We start from the raw sequence: 20,789 nt of genomic DNA, 5'->3' as shown, positions 1-20,789 counted from the left end.
AATCAGGGAATGAATGTGTAACATCCCATACAATTCCCAGTCATACACAAATAGAAGCCAGTAGAGAAGAATGTGTTGATGAATGGCATCTCAAAGAGGCCATGCTTTGTGCAGGGCCAAGCACAAAGCCTGACAAGTGAAAACTGAGTAAGGGCCTCAGTAATGCCGTGTCAATGCAACAAAAGGTTAAAATGGTTTTCATGCAGAGCATGAAACAGCCCCACGTGGGTAAAAAGCTCCCACTAAACTGCAAGGATGTGAGTGTCATGGGATGCTATGCCAAAATCCTTGCTGAGCTTATGCTCAGACCTTACCTCCCACTGCATTCAAAGTAGGTTCGTCAGCGTTTAGCCAATGGGCCATTAAATTGCTTTATTTGAAATGCTACACAGGGGCAAACTTTGCTATGCTGTCAACAAGCCACTGCAATACCAAGGACATATTTGTGAGAATGAACAAGAGGAGAAAAGAGATTAATGTGGGGGAGAAGAAGGTATTTTGATTTGTTTGGTTTATTGTTATGCAGGGCAGGACATTGCTCATTTAAATCCTTATTTTCTCTTATCGTGTTTGCTCAAATGTGTACACATACATGCAACCCCTCAAACACTTTATCTAGGTCAGAGCAAGTTGCACTACATTCATTGTGGTGGCTCCTGCTCTGAATTCCAAGGATGTGGCACTTGGTGCTGTCAGCATACACACATCCATTGCCATCAGTCACATGGAGAAGCTGAGCTCGGACTGAGATGGACATCCAGGCTGGCTGCGTGATTAATCAGCAATTTACAGTCTGTGATAACACAGCACAGGCTGTTTAATGGACATACACTGCATCATGTGGAAGCCTGTATCAAACCCCAGAATGGCTGGATGCATGTCACCAGCAATTTTTCAGAGAGAAAATGCTTTTCCTCCTTCCTTTCATGTGTGATTTGTCTGGAGTTGCACACACGGTGCCAAGCTTGGCTCTACGTGGTGTGCACACACTGAGAGGTGTGAAGCCAAGCAGGCTCCAGGAACAGAAGAAACCTGCAGGAAAACAAATGGTGATGGCAGAATGTGAGTCTGTTGGAAGGGGAACACACAGGGGCTGAAATTAGAGATAGAAGCAGTGATCCCAAACCTTCCTCCACTGATCATCATGCTTACAAGGTGTTTATTTACTAGAGCTCCCTAGCACACTGCCTTTATCAGTCTTACCATTCACCTCAAGTATTCTCTGGGTGTCTATTCTGAATTTTTTTTTTATTCAAAACTTTAATATATAAAAAGAAGAAGTTAAAAAAATCCACATTTGATGAAAAAACCCTCAACCTTAAAATAGCTAAAAAATGTTAGAGCAAATACTATTATCAGGGAATAATCAGAGCTCTCTTGGATCACTGTGTCATGGCAGGGCCAGAGATCCTGGAGATTTTGCCCCACAGGAGAGTTGTGTTGCACTGTCATGAAATGAAGAGATTTGTTTTAAGATGCTGCAAAATCAATAATCTGCATCTACATGTTCATAGATTAAAAGCAGAGGGACAGGGAAGAATAATTATCTCGGCAAACTGCAAAACAATTCACAGTTTTCAAGAAACACATGAAAAGCATAGTCTTTTTTTAAAGAAAGCACCACATACAGCACACAGCTGTAACACGTGCTGGGACATGGGCAACATTCTAGTGTTAACTCCTGCCTTGAGGCCCACTGGAAATGAGACTCACTGCTCCAGACCCCAACCCAGCCATGGAAGCCTGTAGAAATATTGCTTGGGTACCACTTGTGACAGCAGCTTGGAAAGCAATAGGAATAAAAAAACCTGCATGTCCACTGCAAGCCTGCTTAAGTGTGAAAAGACATAAGAATTACTCAACTTGCAGCATTCAGAATTACTTTTCTTTAACAAATGATGTTAAATGAATAAAACACATCATGTTGACACAGCAAGATGTCCCCATTACTGTGTTGAAGGTAAAGTAATACATCTTTTTCTGAAGCAAGTGGTAATGCATTGATAAGCACTTCTTAGAGTTCCCTTCACAGCCTCACAAGGCCACTGCTGGCATCAGATATCACCACTGACAGCTTTCAATAGGGCTGGTCAAAGAAAGCTGGAAAGATTTTACACCAGAAAACCTGAGTCAAATGCAAAACAGTCTTCTGAATGATGGATTTTACTAAGATTTCACTTCAGGGCAAAACCTTTGTAGAGTCCAGCAAGCCTCTAAGAGAGGCTGTTTAAGCATTTTCAGAACAAAGCCAGTTTTGTTTTCCTTTAGAAATACATTTCAAATTAGTTTTGTAAGATAAATATGTGTCAGAAGCAACCCCATACAAGTCAAACCCACCCATTTCAATCTACCTTAAATATATTTCTCAATGTTTGTTTTGTGGAGATTGTTGGAAGCTGGGTGATATTTATTGTTTTCCCAAGCAGCACTTGCCTTTTCCACCAGCACAGTCAGTGGGAAGAAGAGTGTGAATTCCACAGCAGTTGCAGCTGGAAGCCAAGATCCAAACCACAGCATCACCTCTGTAACAAAGTGAAGCAAGGAGAGTGAGTGAACTGTGACTGTCACACAGGATATCACCTTTGTAGCTGTGGGGCTGGATAGAAGCAGAGAAAAAAACACAAAAGAAACAATATCTGTCCTCCTGTTTCATTCTTTGGCAGGTTCTTCAGCTTGGTCAGACCATACACATAAACAAGACCCTGCCCCAAGCTTGGTGGCACCTGATTTCCACCTCACATCTCAGTTCACATCTATGCAGTTTTAACAGCCTGGCCCTTCCCAAGTTTTTATTATTTCTGTCTCTGACTTTTCCTCCTAGACCTTATGAAAGGCAGTGACTGAGGATCATGCAACACTATGATTAGATTAACATCTTAACCCAAAAATCTCATTTGCCTGACTTAAATCAAAACCAAGTTTTTATCTGTTGTGCCATGCTGCCTTACCCTACGCAGTAACTTACTTCTCTAATTAAATAATACACTTGAAATACTGACCCAAGGTGGATCCTTACCATGTTGTTCTGCCAAAGGGCTGAGATTTCTGAGCATAAATGGACCTCATCTGCAAATCCTTGTCTACAATTCTGCATTCAGAGGACAATAAAACCTCATGGTGTTTCTGCAAGAATGTACAGACACACCCAGCTCTCTGGGCTGATTAGTCAAGCTGACATCAACAAAATTACTTCCATGTTCCAAAGTCAGCCTGCAGCCAAGCAACTGGGTGTCTTCTCAGTGGGACAGAGAGGGCAGATGGACAGTTTAACACCATTTACCCTGGGGAAAGATCCCTGAGACTTTTGTGTATCTTGGGCACAATTTTGGTTTCCAGCCCAGAAAACCAGTTCTATTGGTGGTAGTGATTTTTGGTCTATTTTATTTTTTACTGAGCTCTAAAGACCAAGTTTGGGTTTTCATTTAAAACAATTTCACATTATTTTATGCTAATAGATAATATCTTTCTTTCTACTTAGAAAGCACACATTTATTCCCACCCAACTGCCACAGTACACCCAGAAAAACATTCAGGACAGAGCTCTGGATGTCTTTGATTTACCAACATACTTTTCTGAAATTAGAAAGAGATGTGGAACTTACACATTGTTAATTCAAATACTCAAACATTATCAAATTTACCCACTGGTCTCTAAAGGGATGGAATAGTAATCATTTTCCATTCTGGAATTAGTGTTCCTCTCAGAAACTACAGAATCTTTTATTGATGCACTTGGTCCTCTGTTTAGTCCAATTGGGCTATGCAAGACTAAAAAGTGCCACTTCAGCTGTCTTTAAAGGAAAACAGAAAAAAGGAAACAAAGAAAGTTTGGATTTTGGAAAGTAGCATGAACTTTCCACTTAAATGTATAGAATCATAGAAATGTTAAGGTTGGAAGAGATATCTAAGATCATTGAGTCCAACTGTTAGCCCAGCAATACTGTGCTTACTGCTAAACCATGTCCCCAAATACCACATCTACCTGTTTTTTGAATACTTTCAGGGATGGTGTTTCCACCACTTCTCTGGCCAGCCTGTTCCAATGCCTGACCACTCTTTCAGTGAAGAAATTTTTCCTGATATCCAATCTGAAACTCCCCATGTACAATTTGAGGCCATTTCCTTTTGTCTTCTTGTCCCATCACTTGTTACCTGGGAGAAGAGTCCAGCCTCCACCTGGCTACACCCTCATTTCAAGCAATTGTAGAGAGTGATAAGGTCTTCCTTGATCCTCCTTTTCTCCAGGCTAAACACCCCAAGCTTCCTCAGCAGGTCTCCATGACCTTGTGCTCCAGACCCTTCCTCAGTTCTGTTGCCTTTCTTTGGACATGCTCCAGCCCTTCAATGTCCTCCTTGTAGTGAGGGGCTCAGAACTGACCACAAGAATTGAGGTATGGACCCACTGTGCCAAGTCTAGGGGGACCACCACTGCCCTGCTCCTGCTGGCCACTATTGCTGATCCAGGCCAGGATGCCATTGGCCTTCTTGGCCACCTGGGCACATTCTGGCTCATGTCCAGCTGTTGACCAGCAGCCCCAGATCCTTTTCCACCCAGCAGATTCCCAGCCACTCTGCCCCCAGCCTGTAGTGCTGCATGGGGTTGTTGTGACCCAAATGCAGGACCAAGCTCTTGGTCTCTTTGAATTTCACACTGTTGGCCTCAGCCTTTTGATCCAGCCTGTCCAGATCCCTCTGTAGAGACTTCCTGCTCTCCAGCTGATCAACACTCCTGCCCAGCTTGGTGCTGTCTGCAAACTTACTTCCCACCCTCATCCCCATCTTCAAGCCCCAGTTTTGTTTTCTGTTAGACAGCACAGACAATTGATTTTTTTAGAGCTGTATCTGACCTGCACACGCTCTGTGGGTGGGCAGAGCCAGCCATGGGCAGCCTCAGCCTGCTTGGCCAGACTGGGCAGCTCCCTCTGCTTGCACCACATCTCTGCTTGGGTGTATTTCTGTTCTTTTCTTTCCAGAAGCCATAGTACACATTTCTTTCTGAGGCATACAAATCTGACTAATCCCTCAGGAATGTCTCAGGGGAGGAACCTCCCACAGAGAGGCACAGTTACTTGCAGTATAAACTCCCACCAGATGCATCCGACCCTGGGACAAGATTTATACAATGTCAGGGAAAACTTTACTTTCTCCTGTTCACCTCTTCATAGTGCAATGACAGATCTCATCACACTTTCCTCCTGCAAGAAAAAGAAAAGCCCAATCCACCCTCATTTATGTCCTTAAGTCCTGTGATTTTGAGTTTTCCAGAAATTTGCTAACTGCTTGCCCCTCTTCAGAGCACTCAGACAGTGCCTGTTGTTGTAACCCCCTCTCTCCAGGCCTCCATCTCTGCCTCCTGCAGCCAGCCTGGCACAGATGCAAACACAGCCTTCTCTGCTGCAGGCACCAGCTATAGTGCCCACAGAGGTGTAACCAATATAAAAGGAAATGTAGCTTCATCCACTGCTATCAAGTCACATAGGTGATTCCTGCCTCTCTGTGATCATCAGGAGGCTGAAATAACTGCTTTCTTATTTCAAAATCCCACACTTCAGACGTCTTTAAATAAAATTTTTTAAAAAGTTACAGAAAGTTTGGACTTAGAAAGGTATTTCAAAGGTTCTGCTGAACTTCTCACTCCTTGTCCCCACTTTCATGCTGTGGCTTTCTTTTCTGTTGAACATCATGGAAAAGATGTGTCCTTATATCACCTTTGCTCAGATCTCTGGTCCCTGATCAGCACTACAAGGCTGGCCAGGGGATGAGTAGGAACTAGGATCTGTTTGGCTAGAGGCTGCATTTAAGCAGGCACTGCTGGGTGGACAGCTGCCCAGACCCAGGCTGTGTCTCCCTGGACACTGGTGGGTATCACAGGAGAGGACAACCACCACATAATTTGCAAGACCTGCTCTGTGACTGTGCTCAGAGCACATCCAGCCCTCTTCCAGTGAGGGATGAAGACAGTGGTGTTGCTAACTAGTTTTAAATCTGAGTCCAGTGATTTTCCACAGACCCTCCTACAGAAATTGCTCCTATTTTTGTGGGAGCTGCTCATATGTTTCAGAAGAAGGCTGGAAGTGAAGTCATCCCAAAGCATGGGGCTGAAGCCACCTTGCAGGGATGTGAGAGCCCAGTGAGTAGCATGCCAGACCCTCTCTCCTACTGGCAGTCCTCCAGGGTTAATCTGGTGGAAACTGCTGTGGCAGATTCCAGCACAGCTGCTGGCTCTTATTGCCACTTGAGTCATTCACCCAAGGGAAAACCCACAGCAGTCTCTGGACCCACACAGCGCGGTGGGAGTGGGAGCAGCAAAAATAACGAAGTCGTGTTCCTGGGGGCAGCTGCTGAGAAGGTGCCTGGGATGTGCAGCTAGAGAGTGGGGTGTTAAATAAGCACAGCCTGTGCTCCCCACGCTCCTGAGGGAGAGGGGGAGAGAAGCAGAGAAGGAGGGAGGGACTGCAGGCCATGCTGTACATGCCCCAAGGAAGACAGGAACATGTGTAGCTGCTCAGCATCAGTTTCCCAATACATAAAGCAAACAGGAGAAAGAAAGACATGAGGCTTCAGTGGCTCTGAAAACTGAGATAAGGGCAATGAGGCTTTTAGTCCTTGCAAGCAGTGTGGCTCTTATCTGCCCCTGGTACGGCACTCCTGCTGTGCTTTTTGAGTTGTGCTCGCACAGGCCTTGCACCCACCCAACCACAGGCTTCAGGGGAAAACCACAATGCAAAACCACCCTCTCTCACCCCTTCTCCCCAGCTGCCCCTTTTCCTCACTTTTAGGAAGTGAAAAGCGAATGTATCCACAGTAACACAAAGGGGCTGCAGGCCAAGTGCATAACAGCAAGCACAGAGCTCATCTCTGCTTGTCCTTGTGCAAGCTGAAAGCCAGCACTCTGGAAGTCCACAGAGAAAAGAGAAGGAAGAAAAGCTCAGCCTGCCTGGGGAGGGAGGTGGGAAGTGGAGCAAGAAACACTCTGGAGCATTCACAAGGTAAAACTGCAATGATAACTTCAGCATCTCCCAGATCTAAAGTATTTGACTTCAGATCTGTAAATGCTCATCTACTACCAGCAATGGGCATATGCTTATTTTTTACAGATTATATATGAGTTACACATTCAGATATTAGGCAATTTCAGGAAATCTGCATAGAAAGAATCAGATTGTTGTAGCTTTTACAGACCTCAACAGTGGACATAAACAATATTTTCTATAATCATTCTACAACTATATGATTTTAGTATCTTCAGATGTGTGATGGTAAAAGATGGGTACTGTATAGCTTCTGAACATGCCTGCACATTGGCTGAATGTTAGACAGTTCTTACATAAACCTGTGAGTTTCTTACCATGCCAAGTCAAGTAATGGTCCCAAGTCCCTCAACACTTGTGTTTTAGAGAGTGAAGTTGTGACGCTTTCCTCAGGAAGGTTTAGCTAGCAGAAGCAGCCCTCCAGTGAAGGAAGGCAGAGTTACTGCAGGTGTCTGCCTGAAGGAAGCAGCTCTTCCTGCTGGTGAGTAGTGAGTGTTCTGTGGCTTCCTTGTGCTTCATCTCTGCCTGCAGCCATCTCCCCTGCAACCCGAAGTCACTCGGGCTCCTGGCATCCCCACTCCAACTGCAGCAGATTTATAACCAGGTTTGCAAGTGCCTTGGCAGCCTGCAGTAGTGCTGCAGAACCCTGCAGAGAGCTGAAAGCCCTGTGCACCTGGAGGGGCACCTGTGTAGGAAAAAAATGCTGTGGGATTGAAAGTTTAAGGATGAAGAAGAGCTCCAGGCAAGCTCACACTGAAAAAAAAAAAATGTGTTTCTGCAAAACAATTCTTTATAGGTGTTATTTTACTCTGGGGTTTGTGTGAGTATAGGAATTGCTGTATTGAGAGCTAAGGGGTGTGTGAAGCAGTGCAACAGAGCCATGGCCCTGAGCTCACAGTCAGCACAGACACCAGTGACTCCCTCCCTGCACTGGCAGCCAGGCTACCACAGCTCTGCCCCCAGCTCTGTGCTGGCACACCACAGCCCCTGGCCTGGCAAGTCAGGCACTGCCCAGTGCCCTCCTCCTGTCACAAGCAGGTCCTAATCCTTACTGAGCACAAATGCTTTTGGTTCCTTGGGGGTTCTAAATACAGTCTGGCCCCCTAGAGCTCTCCTTGGAGGAGCTCTCACAGCCAGCCTCAAGGCATCCCATTTCCCCTTGCTCTCCTTCATCTGTAGCTCAGCGTCATGACCACCAGTGGTACACCCTGGAAAAGCCTGGAAACCTTCCTGAGCACAGCCAGGCAGCTGCAGGTGCCCAAGCCCCTGCAGTAACAACCACCTTTTGTGAATTCAGCAGTGTGATCCTGAGTCACTACACAGTCCTCCTTTTAATTTTAGAAGTAGTTAACTCCTCTCCTTTTTATTATCTCGATGTATTCCTCCTCTCATACCCATAGGATCTCAGTTATTGAATTTCCTATCAGCTGGCACAAAACTCTTTTGTCCTTCCCTAATATGTGACCACAGCCCCAGCTTCCTGGCTCTTTTTTCACCTTTCCTTGAACTTCTTCAATTTCATTGGTGAGTGTTTTCCTAAGAAGCAAGGTGAATTACTGCAGCTTTGTTGGTGTCTCTGCACATGCAGAACAGGCACAAACTTGCCTTCTGCCAGCAACCCAGCAGCTCTGGGCAAGGGGGAGCAGATGGAGAAACTGTAGGGACCAAACCTTTCTAGAGAAAAGCTGGAAATTTAAGAGAAAAACAAACAAGTCTCTCATCTCATGCCAAAACCGAAGTTATTTTCCTTCTACAGAGAAAGAGGAGAAAGAAAAGCCCAGGACAGCTAGACAGCAGCACCACAGATGGAGCAAGAGCCTCTCTTGCCCTGTAACCTGGAAGTTGCGCAGAGGCAGATATGGTATGTCTGCAACTTCCTGCTACCAACAGGGTTCCAGAAAACACTGCCACAGAGCAGAATAATTATCTATTAATAACTTTATAACCTTGAATTAGGCACATTATAACCTTGAATTCTTGTGGGTGGTGAGCAAGTGTATTGTGCATCATTTGTTTTATATATTATATTATATTATATTAATTATTATTATTGCTATTACAATTACTGTTACTATTATCACTTCCTTTTCTGTTCTATTAAACGTTTTTATCTCAACCCACAAATTTTACTTGCCCTATCCTGCTGGAGGGCAGTGGGGGAGAATGTGAGAGTGGCTGTATGGCGTTTTGCTTCCTGCCAAGTTAAACCATGGCATCAGGAAGATGAACTTTGAGACTGAAAGCAATGGGTGTTCATGGCCAGATCATGAGGTAAAAGTGTAGTTGTGACTGTGCCAGTCTCAGTTCTATAGAAAACTTCATGTGAACCTGCTGCCTGGTGAAAGGAAACCATAGGCAATGTGGTATCAGCCTTGTCTCCAGTTACCACATTTAGGTTGAAAAAACCCCATAAACTTCTTGACATTTATGGGGTTTGGAGTGTAAATGGACCATTAACTTTGTGCACATTGTGCTGCACCAACAATAATATTGAAGTAATTCACAGGGCTGCCGTTAAGTAACAACTATAGTTTACTTCAAGCTTACTGAAGGGAAGGTGCTATTATTGCATATTATTACAAGAAGACATTTGGGGTATCACAACAACACCATTTTTTTTTGTGCTGAGTGCATAGAGATGGAATGGTGTAGGGGCCTGAATTGGGAAGGCAAAGACTGAACTCCAGAGGTTTTGGGTTTACCATGCTCTTCATTAAACCCATGATTATTAAGAGGCATTGTTCATGTGGTTAATCAGCAAAGAGGGTCTCTAAGTAACTGAAACATAAGGACAGTATCCTCATCATAATTGCTGTTGTGGATGACACTAAAGGATAGCTTAAGGGAAAAAATCTAAGAAATATTGCACCAGCAGTTAATTTGCACTATTTCCAACAATTCAGCTAAGCCTAGAGAAAATAAATATATGGGTTTAGAGATGGTTGCTATAGAAACCAGAGTAGATTTTATAGTTGCTTATGAGAGCAAAGAAGGTTCTGATTGATAAGACAATCACATTCAAATAGTCACTATGGTAACCCAAGGTGACCTGGAGGAAACGTGATTCCTCTCATTTTGTTCCTGTGGGCAGATGAAGACAGCCTGGTTGGGGGAAGGTCTTGGCTGAGTGATAAAGAACACCACAGCAAGGCAGCACCGACCTCACTGTGGTGCTAGAGGTGCTCAGTGCTTCATATTGCAAAGCTCTGTGAGCACTGACCTCTATATCTGTGAAATAAATTTACTTACTTACCCATAAACAGTGGGGTTTTTTTCCTCATTGAAATCAATAAGAACTCTGCAATTGATTTCTTTGGGCCAACGCAGATTTGAGAGACCTTTCTATATCTCCAGTGCATCAAAGCACGGAAGGCCATTTTCACATTTCCTATGGAGCTCAGTGCTCAGGAACTGCCTGTGCTTTGCTGAAGTGGGGCCACGGAGCTGCTGAACACTTTTTGCCTTTGCTAACAACACCTTCTCCCAGAAGTAGGACAGAAAAAAAACCTGATTATGCAAGCCTTTTTCTTGTAGATAGGTTATTTAAGGACCAAGGTGGGTTAGCCTGCACATGACATGAACCGAAAACTGAGTAGTAGCTTTATAATACCTCAGTAACCACTTGTCATTTGCTTCCAATATTCATTTTTTCAGACAGTGATAGAATGTTAGTATGAAGGGCAGGTGCTCAGCGCTCCTGGACACAGATGCAAACTAAACTTATCCCAAGAGTTTGTATTTTGTTAAAGCCATGGATATCAGTTCCAGGTATTTAAAATACACCAATTCTTCAGTAAGGATTCACAAGGGGCCAGACCCTGCCTGGTTCCTCTGCCTAAACCTAGCCATACTCTTCCCCTGTATTATTTAGAAAATCCTGGATTCACACTACCCATGTTTGATCAAATCATAAAGATATTAATCATCAGAGATTTTTATCTTTTATCTTAATTATTGTCAGTGAGGTAAAAAGAACTAGCTATCAGCCTCAGGAAAACACCAATATTTCTGTAATTTCACCAAGTTTCCAGTGTAAACATGCAGATAGGGAGGGAAAAAGTAATTTGGAGAAAACCTGAGGACTGAAAGAGTAGAGCACTGAGCAGCACAGCTTCCCTGAAGCTCTCACTCTCCAGGGTTAGCTGCCAAATCTGGTAAAAGTGGTCAGAAAATTCATCCAGCCCAGCTGTCAGATTGCTGCCTTTTATAATAAGCTTTGCTGGGTTTGGAAATTGCCCTCCTGTGTAGAAAACCTAGCTGTGTTTGTACATCAGGTAATCCATAATGAAAAAGAAAATAAAAAAGAGAATACTTCTTCAGCTTGCATCATCAGATGAAAAGTTTAAACCTGAGGCTACTCCTAGAAATGCAGATGGCTCTCACAGACACTATGCTGGTGCTGGAAGCAGGGAGAAATTGGACACACATTATCTTGAAAGAAATTCCTACTGGTTTTAAACATAAGCAAATTTGGTACCGATTATAAAGCTGTTGACTTGTGGCTGGAAATAGAAATTACTGCTTTAATGTAGACATAATGATTCAGCTACAAGGAAGAGAATGAGAATAATATTGAATAAAAGATGCTCACAGAAAGATGCAGTCTGCCAGGTAAGTTCCTGCTTTGATTTGTGTCCAAAGAAAGGAAATACATAGGTGAAATACATAGGTAAATAAAATGTACAAGTTAAGCTCTTTGCACAGAATAAATGAGTGTAAATGTGTTACTGAGCCTTTTATCCTCTGCACTCCAGCTCACGCTCTCCATCACCACATGAAAGAGCACCTCTGTTTATGGGGTTTTTCTAAACCATGTAACTCAATCTCTCTGCACCTTTCAGCAGATATCAGTCACACTGGGAGAGAGAGCAGCTATAGCTGTTCTGGGAAAATATTCAGGGTGTAAAAGTCTCCCAAAGCACATGTGGGAACACGGCGACTTTCTACACTCATCAGTGAGGATATATTGTGCTTCTTTACCAGAGCTGGGGATGGGTTGGAAGATTCTTTTCTGAGAGCTTATTACCCTTTTTCTCTGGGCTGAAGAGGTCTCAGAGCAACCCTCTTGGAAGCTCCCTGCAAATCATCCCAACTTGAACTGGCTCCTCTGGGCCTCAGCTACCCCATACCAGAGGCATAACCTGTCCCTTATAGCCTGCTTCTGTAATCTCCACTTTAAAACCCATCCAAGGAGATGCTATGGCTCACTCTCTTCCTCACTCTTTCCAATTTTAAGGAGAGAAAACTCCCAACAATAACACAAACGGCACCAATTATTGTGATAGCAGCAAAGCATCATTTTGAGAAAACAGTTTGTGAAAACATCCAAAATTGTAGGGAGTTGAAATTCTAAAGCTCTCAACATTGTGGGATGTGTCTTGCTTTCAGAACCCAATTCTTCATCTCTCTGAGAAGTGACAAGTAGCTGTGAGTCTTATTGCTGTTCCCTGGTAAATACCATAAACGAACTGACAGATAATGTAGGGTTTCTCCAAGAAATGTGCAAAGGCAGTAAGCACCATCTGCTGGCTTCAGCATGAAAGAAAAAAACAGGAGTTTTTCATCCAGTTTCATGTCTCTTCAACTCTTCTGCCTCCAGTTTTAGGGCAAATTCAAAGAAACTGATGCAACAATATCAATAAGCCCTGCCAGGATGGGTATACCTAACCAGAGAAAGACTGCCCAGGGAACATCAGTAATCCTACAGACAGATCAAGGTAAGATAGAACAAATATAAGAAAGTTAAATGAAGTGAAATTCACAATAATTTTGTCAGCATTCCAACTGACCCTTAACTTTTCACCTGGCTTTGGATTGTATTTAAAACACAAATGCTTACCCCTGCAGAGAACGTGAGCCAAATATTAACACAGCCTTAAAAAAAGAAACAGCCAGGAAATGTTTTGCAGGAAAATAATGTATGTAGAACTTGTTTAGCCCTCTCAGTTCCTGATCTCAAATAAGGATTTGGGGATTTGGCACAAATAGAGCAGGGCAGCATTTTGCAGATGGTTAATTCGCATTATAGATATTTGTTACCAAAGGACCAACAATTAAGCCAGTGAGAGCTGAAGTTTTGCCACTGGTTTGGCAAAACTTCTCAGCAATTTGCAAAAGTTGAACTCAGAGTACCAATAAAAGTAAAAATATATGAGGACTGCCAGTTTCCAAATAACCAACAGAGCCAGCCTCAGCCTTTACATTTAGAGCAAGACAGAAGATGCCACTTTTCTGGTTAATTCACAGGAAGGCCCAGTCCTGCAGCGCTGGGGTCCAAGACCATGGCACGTGCCTGGCAGTGAGCATGCGGAGTCCCTGCCTGTCCCTTGGCTTGACCTGAGTGGCAGTGGTGTCCCTCTGAGGTGAGATGCCATGTCCCCCTGCCATGGGGGCTGCACTTGCCAGCCAGCCAGCAGGCAGCAGCTCAGGAGAGATGAAGGGCATCTGTGTGTATCCGAGGGGTATTCCCCACTCCATCCCTCCCCAGGGAGTGCTGGGGTTTGTCCTGGGAAGCACTGATGGAGGAAGGCACGCTCAGGTGTGCCAAACCAGGCTTTCCCTGCCTTGCTCAGCCTGAGTGCTGCACACCCAGCTTGTTCTGCCAGGCAAGGACAGCAGGAGCAAGACACCTATTTTGTTGGCTCTAATCAAGGGATAATTCTTCCTCAGAAGATGCTTCAATTAGGATTTGGAGCTGTGACCTCAGACCACATCTGCCATATGAAAATGTTGCTTTTTAGTTGTTTTAACTCTGCTCTAGCTTTTGACTACAAGATGAAGCATGATGAGCAATCCCATACTGACTACATTTGTCTTGATAGGCAGCCATGGAAAATGGTGGCAGTGGGGCAGTGGCTGTCCCGTGCTTGCACAGCAGGAAAATTTAGGAGATGACTTAGCTCTCTGCGTTGCTGTGGTCAAGTCAGTGATCTCCACAACATCGCTGCTCTCTGTTTTGATTAAAATGAATCTCTCTGAGTTCCTTGTATCTACAACTTCTCACTTGTTGAGGGCAATATGAATGACAGGTGTTTGAGGTTTCTCTTCAGCACAACACCCTCAAACCTCTTACTTTAGTCTTTAATCTGCAAATTAGAGATTTTAATGGTGAATGTTGAATCTGTTCACGTGACCAAAGTCCACTGAGAATGTCTTACTGAGATCATAAGCCATTATTTCAGTGTTAATCCCAGCACTCAGGACACCTAAGGCATCATTAAATACAGCTTAACCATACCAGTATCTTTAAGCACTATTTGTCAGCAAAATCCAGCTTCATTAAAGTCACTGCTAAAGCACCCTCATTACTCCCTGACTGTAGCTCCACCACAACGTGTTCATGCACTGCGAGGTTTATTGCTTTATCATTCCACTAACCCAATGTTTTGTTTGGCAAAGGTCCTACCCTTACACTTGTTTACAAACAAATAACACTAAACTTCCCAGGAGCTTAATTGCTTCTCTTTGCAATACTACGTCTTAATATGGGCAGTAATTTGTAGGTACTTATTATGACTCCTCGTAGTACCTGGTAATAAACCGTGAAACATCATGTGCAAAATCAGCTGGAACATGGCTTGCTAATTATAAAAGGTGTCATAAAGTACATGTTTCATTTAACAAAATGATTAGTTATAAATATTTTATTGGAACAGCAGGCTGTTTGGTTTGCCACATGGTAGTTAACAGGGACATTTTCTTGCATTGGGTCCAACCCTGCTTTTTGTCATTTGAAAGAAAACCCACTTATCCACTGCTCTCCTCAGGTAAATGGCCTCCAATTCTCACAGCAGAAGGCAAAATGCCTTTCTTTGGGAGAGGTAAAACATTTTCCTCCATCCCCAGTGTAAAGCAGGGAATGGCTAGGCATGAGGAAACTGGTATTGTCAATCAGTATCACCTCCCATTTGTACTGAACCTGCCTTAGTGCCAAATATTTTGGAGGCAGGCCCTCAAAAGGCATTAGCTGCATTTCACGTTCACTCACATCAAGGGCAGGATGCAGCCATACGCTGCCATTTATGTCTGACTTCAAGGTCAATAAACACCCAAGCACATAATGTGAGTAGAGTGATAAAATTAAGATTATAATGGAGAGAGACAAAGCGACCTATTTAACGATACAGCTTTGTACATCCAACAGCATATTGTGGAGGAGCATCACATAAGACTTGAATTGATATCAAGGCCAGGGGGATCCAATAGTGCAAGCACAAATCACTTGCTCTTTTCCCAGAAGGAGTTTGCTGTACTGTAAAACAGTGAGAATCAACACCCACTTTGGCTTCTCCTTGACAGCCTCCTAAAAAAGCACATGAGGAGTTGCCACCCCCATGCTCCATGAGCAGACAAGGTGCTGCTGCCACCTCAGGTCTCCATATGTGGCTGTCCTCTCATGCAGCCGAGGGGACACCCCAAACAACCTGAAGAGAGGGAAGGCAAACAGAATGTGACCCTCACCAGGCTGAGTGCAGCACAGCAGCATCGTATTAAATACAATGGAGAAGGAAGAGACATCAAATCCACCTGGGATCAGCATCCTGCTCATCACTTATGGCATGGACAAATCAGTTATTCCACAGCAGCCTTTTCTGGCAGTGGGGCTGACCCTTGCCTCAAGTCTTCACAACATATGGCTGCATTTGGGACTGTCGTGGTAAGGCTCCTGTGGTTTTTAGAAGAGTGTCCAGCAAGTGATTATTGCTGCACAGGGAAAGAAGTAGGGACAGTGATGTGGATCCTGCCTTTGGGCCAGTTTGAGCAGGATCAGGAAATAAGGATAATTTTCCAAATATATTGCTCAAGTTGTACAAAACCCAAGCAATATCTTTCTAAAATAGAATTTAAAATTTCATATTACAGGAGAATTTTAACATGAAATTTGAATCTCATGTAATAGTTCTTCTTTTTAATATAATGCAAACCTTTACTAAAATCCTATTTATGAACTTCTGAGGCTGCAGCTCTTATTCCTGCTTTTGCTTGAAAGACTTGTCCTCCAAGTGAAAAAAAACAAATTACAAGACCCCAAAGTTGCCCCAAATGCACACACACACACACACACACACATACACACACACAGAAAGAATTCTTCCTGTTGCAATGCAGACTTTTCCATGAAAAGTTTTTTAACTTGTCTATGACTCTGATAAGTGTGTATGATACAACTTTGGCACAGATATTATGTGAAGAGTAATTGAATTAGAATGCTTTATTTTCACAGCAGATGTTTACTTAGCTGGAAATAGTACAGTTTCACAGTCTTTGTCCTCATGCTGATTTCTGGAAAAGTATCAGAATTTTAGAAATTAATTTTTTCCCCAAAGATAGATCAGATTAGGGTTCATTTTGCATTAAAATGTCATATCTCTAATGACAAAGCAAATATGAATGCAGCCCAATTTTATAATACTGTTTGCAGAGTTATCCTATAGTTTTTACTTAAGGCAAACACCTTACACTCCCACATTCCATAACCATAAACAAGTACCCACTCTTGACATGGAGAGGAAATGTATGTTAAAAATACAGCTTTTCTATGTTTTTAAATTTAATATTTTTAAATATTCTGGGTTTCAGAGTATTCTGGGCAATTCAGCGTCTCCAACATTATACTGCTTTTGAAGGATCTCCTGTCCTCAGGATTAGGTCCACAGAACAGAATTACACTTTAGCAAAAAGCAGTCCTGCTTTTTAGACTTTTAAAAATTGTAGTTCATGGACACTGCTATGTGGGATCATGCACTTCTTTATTACCACTTGAACTTCTCCACGGGCACTGACCTATAGCCTTTTTTTTTTCCCAGCTCCTGGGAGTGGAAGACACATTTCTGAGAAAGCTTATTTTGGGTTTGCTTAAGGATCATTCATAAATGAGTGTTTTAGTGTGAGCTTGCACTTCTGAACAATTTTCTGTAGAAATACAATAATTTTATTTATTTAATAATTGTATTTATTATGTATTTATTTTAAACATTTGTATTTATTTAATAATTTTAATTATTTTTAAATTTTTAAAGATTGTATTTATTTAATAATTTTATTAAATCCATAATGAGTTCATTATTCCAGTAGTTGATAAATTCCAGCTTTGTATTATCTTAGGATCCTGGGAAGCATCATCTCACCTGACTCCAGTAGATCATGGCAGCTGGGCTTAATTCCCTTCTTCTTTTAACCTGGATATACTATTAAATAAAATGAAAACCTGCTTGGCTACTTTTTGGACACCTGGATACAGTGGTATAATTATTGTTTAATAATGAAGGAAAACAAAAGCCAGGAAAGAAGCCCAGGGCTTTTTCTGCAGTACAAAATAAATTAGGGTAGTTTCAGGCTCCTTAGAAATAACATTATTGAGAAAAGCATAGTTTGCAGCTTGTGAAAAGTCTGTGTTAGCATGGTAAAGTGCTTTAAAGGTGTCAGGTTAAGTTATGGATCTTGTGTACACAAGAGTGGGACAGTTTTTTCTGCGCCTCTGGGACTTGAGAGCAGCTTTTGAGCAGTGGTTGGCAGGTGGGACATGTCCCCAAGCACCTGGAAGTGCAGAGCAGTGCTCCCACTGCAGCCCCCACACCTATTTGAAATGTGCAAATGTCCTTGTCAGGATGCTCTAACCTGAAAGTGGCCGACTTGTCCCCACTTCCACTCTTCTGACACCTCTGAAGCTTGCTTTCTGATTTGGGCTGATTTTCTTCCTTCATGCATCTCTTGTCTGGCTTCTGACTCTTCCTTCTCTCTGGCTCCTTGGGCTTGCTCCTTCTCTCATCTCTCTGTTCCACTTTTTCCCCATTCAGGTCCTCATTTCCACTCCAGCCTGTTGCAGAGTCCAGTCCACAGAGCAATTTCCATGGAAGAAGTGGAGAAACTGGGTGAGCACTGCATTCCCTTCGCCCCGTCCTGCCCTCTGCCCAGGCAGTGTCACCTCCTCAGGCTGCCCTTGTCTCCTCCTGTCTTTGCGGTCCCTCGTGGCCCTCAGGGCAGACTGAGCCACAACTCCATGTGCCAGTTCCAAGAGATGTGATCACGTCAGATCACCCAGAAACCAGGACTGTCTGTTTATTATTTAAAGGGTCACAGCACTATCCCCAGGACTCCACAGCAAGCAATTTGCCAAACTAAAACCTTGCTCTTTTCATTTTTGCCACAATTCCCATGCTGCATCAGCATCCCAAGCTGGGGCATGGCTGGGAGCACAGGCAGAGGTTCTGATCACCCCTGCTCCCTCCCCCACCCACAGCCATGTGGGAATCTGCCAGCACAGCTCCAGCTTTTCTTGTGAATGGTAGCAGGAAAAGGGATGCATTTAGCTACCTAATTACAGTTTGGAGGGTGAGCAAAGGAATAGCACTGCCTCTTTGGTGGTATTGCAGCCTGCTTTGTGTAGGCTGCCCAACCTACTCCTGCCTTTCTAGGTAAGTGCCAGGCTTCCTGCTCCAACAGAACGGAACTTTCCCTTTGGACAGCTGTTTTCTCCTTCCCTCCTTGGCCTGTTCTGGGCATTTGTTCTCATGCTCTAATAGAGATAATAATTTTGCTGGCAAACCCATACCTGAAATACAGAATTCAGCCTCTGAAATACTTCGAGTCATTTTTTTGTCCAAACTTGCAAAGTAACAGAAGAAAGCAAGTGTTAAAGACAAAAGTCACCCATGATGCTGCTAGTCACACACACAGTGATGCTGTGCAGTACATTGCCCCTGTGCCTGGAGTTTGTGCTTCTAGAAATGGCAGCTCTGGATTAATCAGCAGATACTTCTTTTCCTTTCTGATTATTTTCTTAAATAAATGTACTATATTTATGCAAGCAAGATCCCATTTATACATACTCCCAAAATAAGACAATGAGGATACAACACTTTGAAGGAAGCGTCCTATATTTAATCCACTGCTGTCTCCTCATTTCAAGCTGAGTGTCTCCTGATAGCTGCTGGGAGCTCACTACACTCACAGAAACACAGAATGGGTCAGGCTGGAAGGCACCACAGTGGGGCATCTGGTCCAACCTCTCTGCTCAAGCAAGGCCATCCTGGAGCACATGGCACAGGATTGCAACCAGATGGTTCTTGAGTATTTCCAGTGAGAGAGAATCCACAACCCCTTGGGCAATCTGTTCCAGTGCTCAGTCACTCTTTAATATGAACATAGCTCCTAGGAAAATCAAATATGATCACAGAGAAGCAAAATATTTTCTGTACCTTTGCAGTCACCCAAGGAAAGCGCTTTTGTCTATTTTCCCCTCCCTTTTTCTTCGGAACAGGGAGACACGGCGTTTGCTGCAAGAGTTCCACACCCTGTTATTCATTCAGGAGAATGACACACAAAAATCTCAAATTTTCACAGAGCTGCTTTCATCAATAATTTACTGCACAAATGAGCTCCTTGAGCAGTAGTAATTAACAAGATCCTGAGATGGTAAGTGATGGGGCAGAGCAGCACTTTGCTTCATTATCAGTACACACACTGCAGGCGGCATCAGCAGGGATCGATCCAGAGCCACACTGTCACATCAGTAACATTGTACAAACAGCCCAGAGCCAGGATCCAACTGCTGAAGCAGGAACTGGGTAGATCCTGCAGGAGAGGCACCAGGATGAAAGCAGCAAAAGGGCTGGGCACAGCAGACATTTTTGTATTCTGCACAGGAAACCTTTGGGAAAGGATTTGAGGAGAGCAGGAAGTAAGAGGGGCAATACTGAAAATTATGGAAATTTGCTCAGCTCTCATGGCCTTCCAAAGGCAGTCCCAGCAGGATTGTACAGGCATCTCCAAGTGACTGCAAAACCCAGCCTTGACCACTCCACCTGCTGCTCCTGTTAATGTTATCTTTATCTCCCCTGCAGCAGAAGGTCCCAGCCAGACTTAACTTTAACTTTCTTTTAAACCCAGGTTATATCCATCCCAGCCTTGGCTCTTTCTCTTGCTGATGCCCTGAGGAAGAGCTGCTACCTGGCCCCCTTACCGCTCTTTCTTGCACACCTGACTCCATCAAAGCCAGTTGTTGACAAGGCAGGGCCCCACACCAGCAGCAGCAACGCCTATTCATGCAGCCATTGTAAAGGGAGCATGCAATACTTAACGTTTATATTGAGAATTTTGCCTCGTGAGTAAAAGACAGATTAAAATTCTAATTCTACCCTCGAATACCAATGTCTGCTGGTATTCTTTTCTCTCTCACCCCATCCTGCTTTCTTGAAAGTCAATAAATAATTGGCTGAAGAAAGAGATGACATTTCTTTATTCAGAGAGATTTGACTTGTGGAAATTTGTTATTCATGTCATGCATTCTCAGGTCTTGCACACAGCCTCAATATTGCAGCTCATGTCACTGTGTCCTCTCAGAAACCCAGCCTGACTCAGAAGACAAAGCAGGAATTTCCTCCAGTTAGTAATTTCTCCTATGCCTGTCTAGCTGCACTTGCTGCCAGAGGATTCACATCCTCAGTAGCTTTTCTTTTCTTCAGACAATCCTGTAGGCTCCAGCATCCCAGCTTCTCTTCCTCAGTGTTACCTGCTGCCCATCCACACATTCTTTTATTTTCTCCTCCAGCACTTGGAGGCTGAGCTCATTCAGGAAAAACAGAGCTTCACCTCCACACTTGGTGAATTCAGTGTTGGCTTGTGGCCTGACTGGCACAGGCGAGCATCTGGGAATGGCTTGCCTGAGCAGCAGCCCCCCTTTTGGGGAGCTCATACTATGAAAATGAGAGGTTTGATTCCTCTCATTTCAGTCAGATCAGAACTGCTCATTGCAGAGCC

The sequence above is a fragment of the Vidua chalybeata genome, chromosome 2 (genome assembly GCF_026979565.1).
Source record: "Vidua chalybeata isolate OUT-0048 chromosome 2, bVidCha1 merged haplotype, whole genome shotgun sequence".
Taxonomy (NCBI): domain Eukaryota; kingdom Metazoa; phylum Chordata; class Aves; order Passeriformes; family Viduidae; genus Vidua; species Vidua chalybeata.
The sequence above is the reverse complement of the archived record's forward strand: the minus strand, read 5'-3'. Positions refer to the sequence as shown.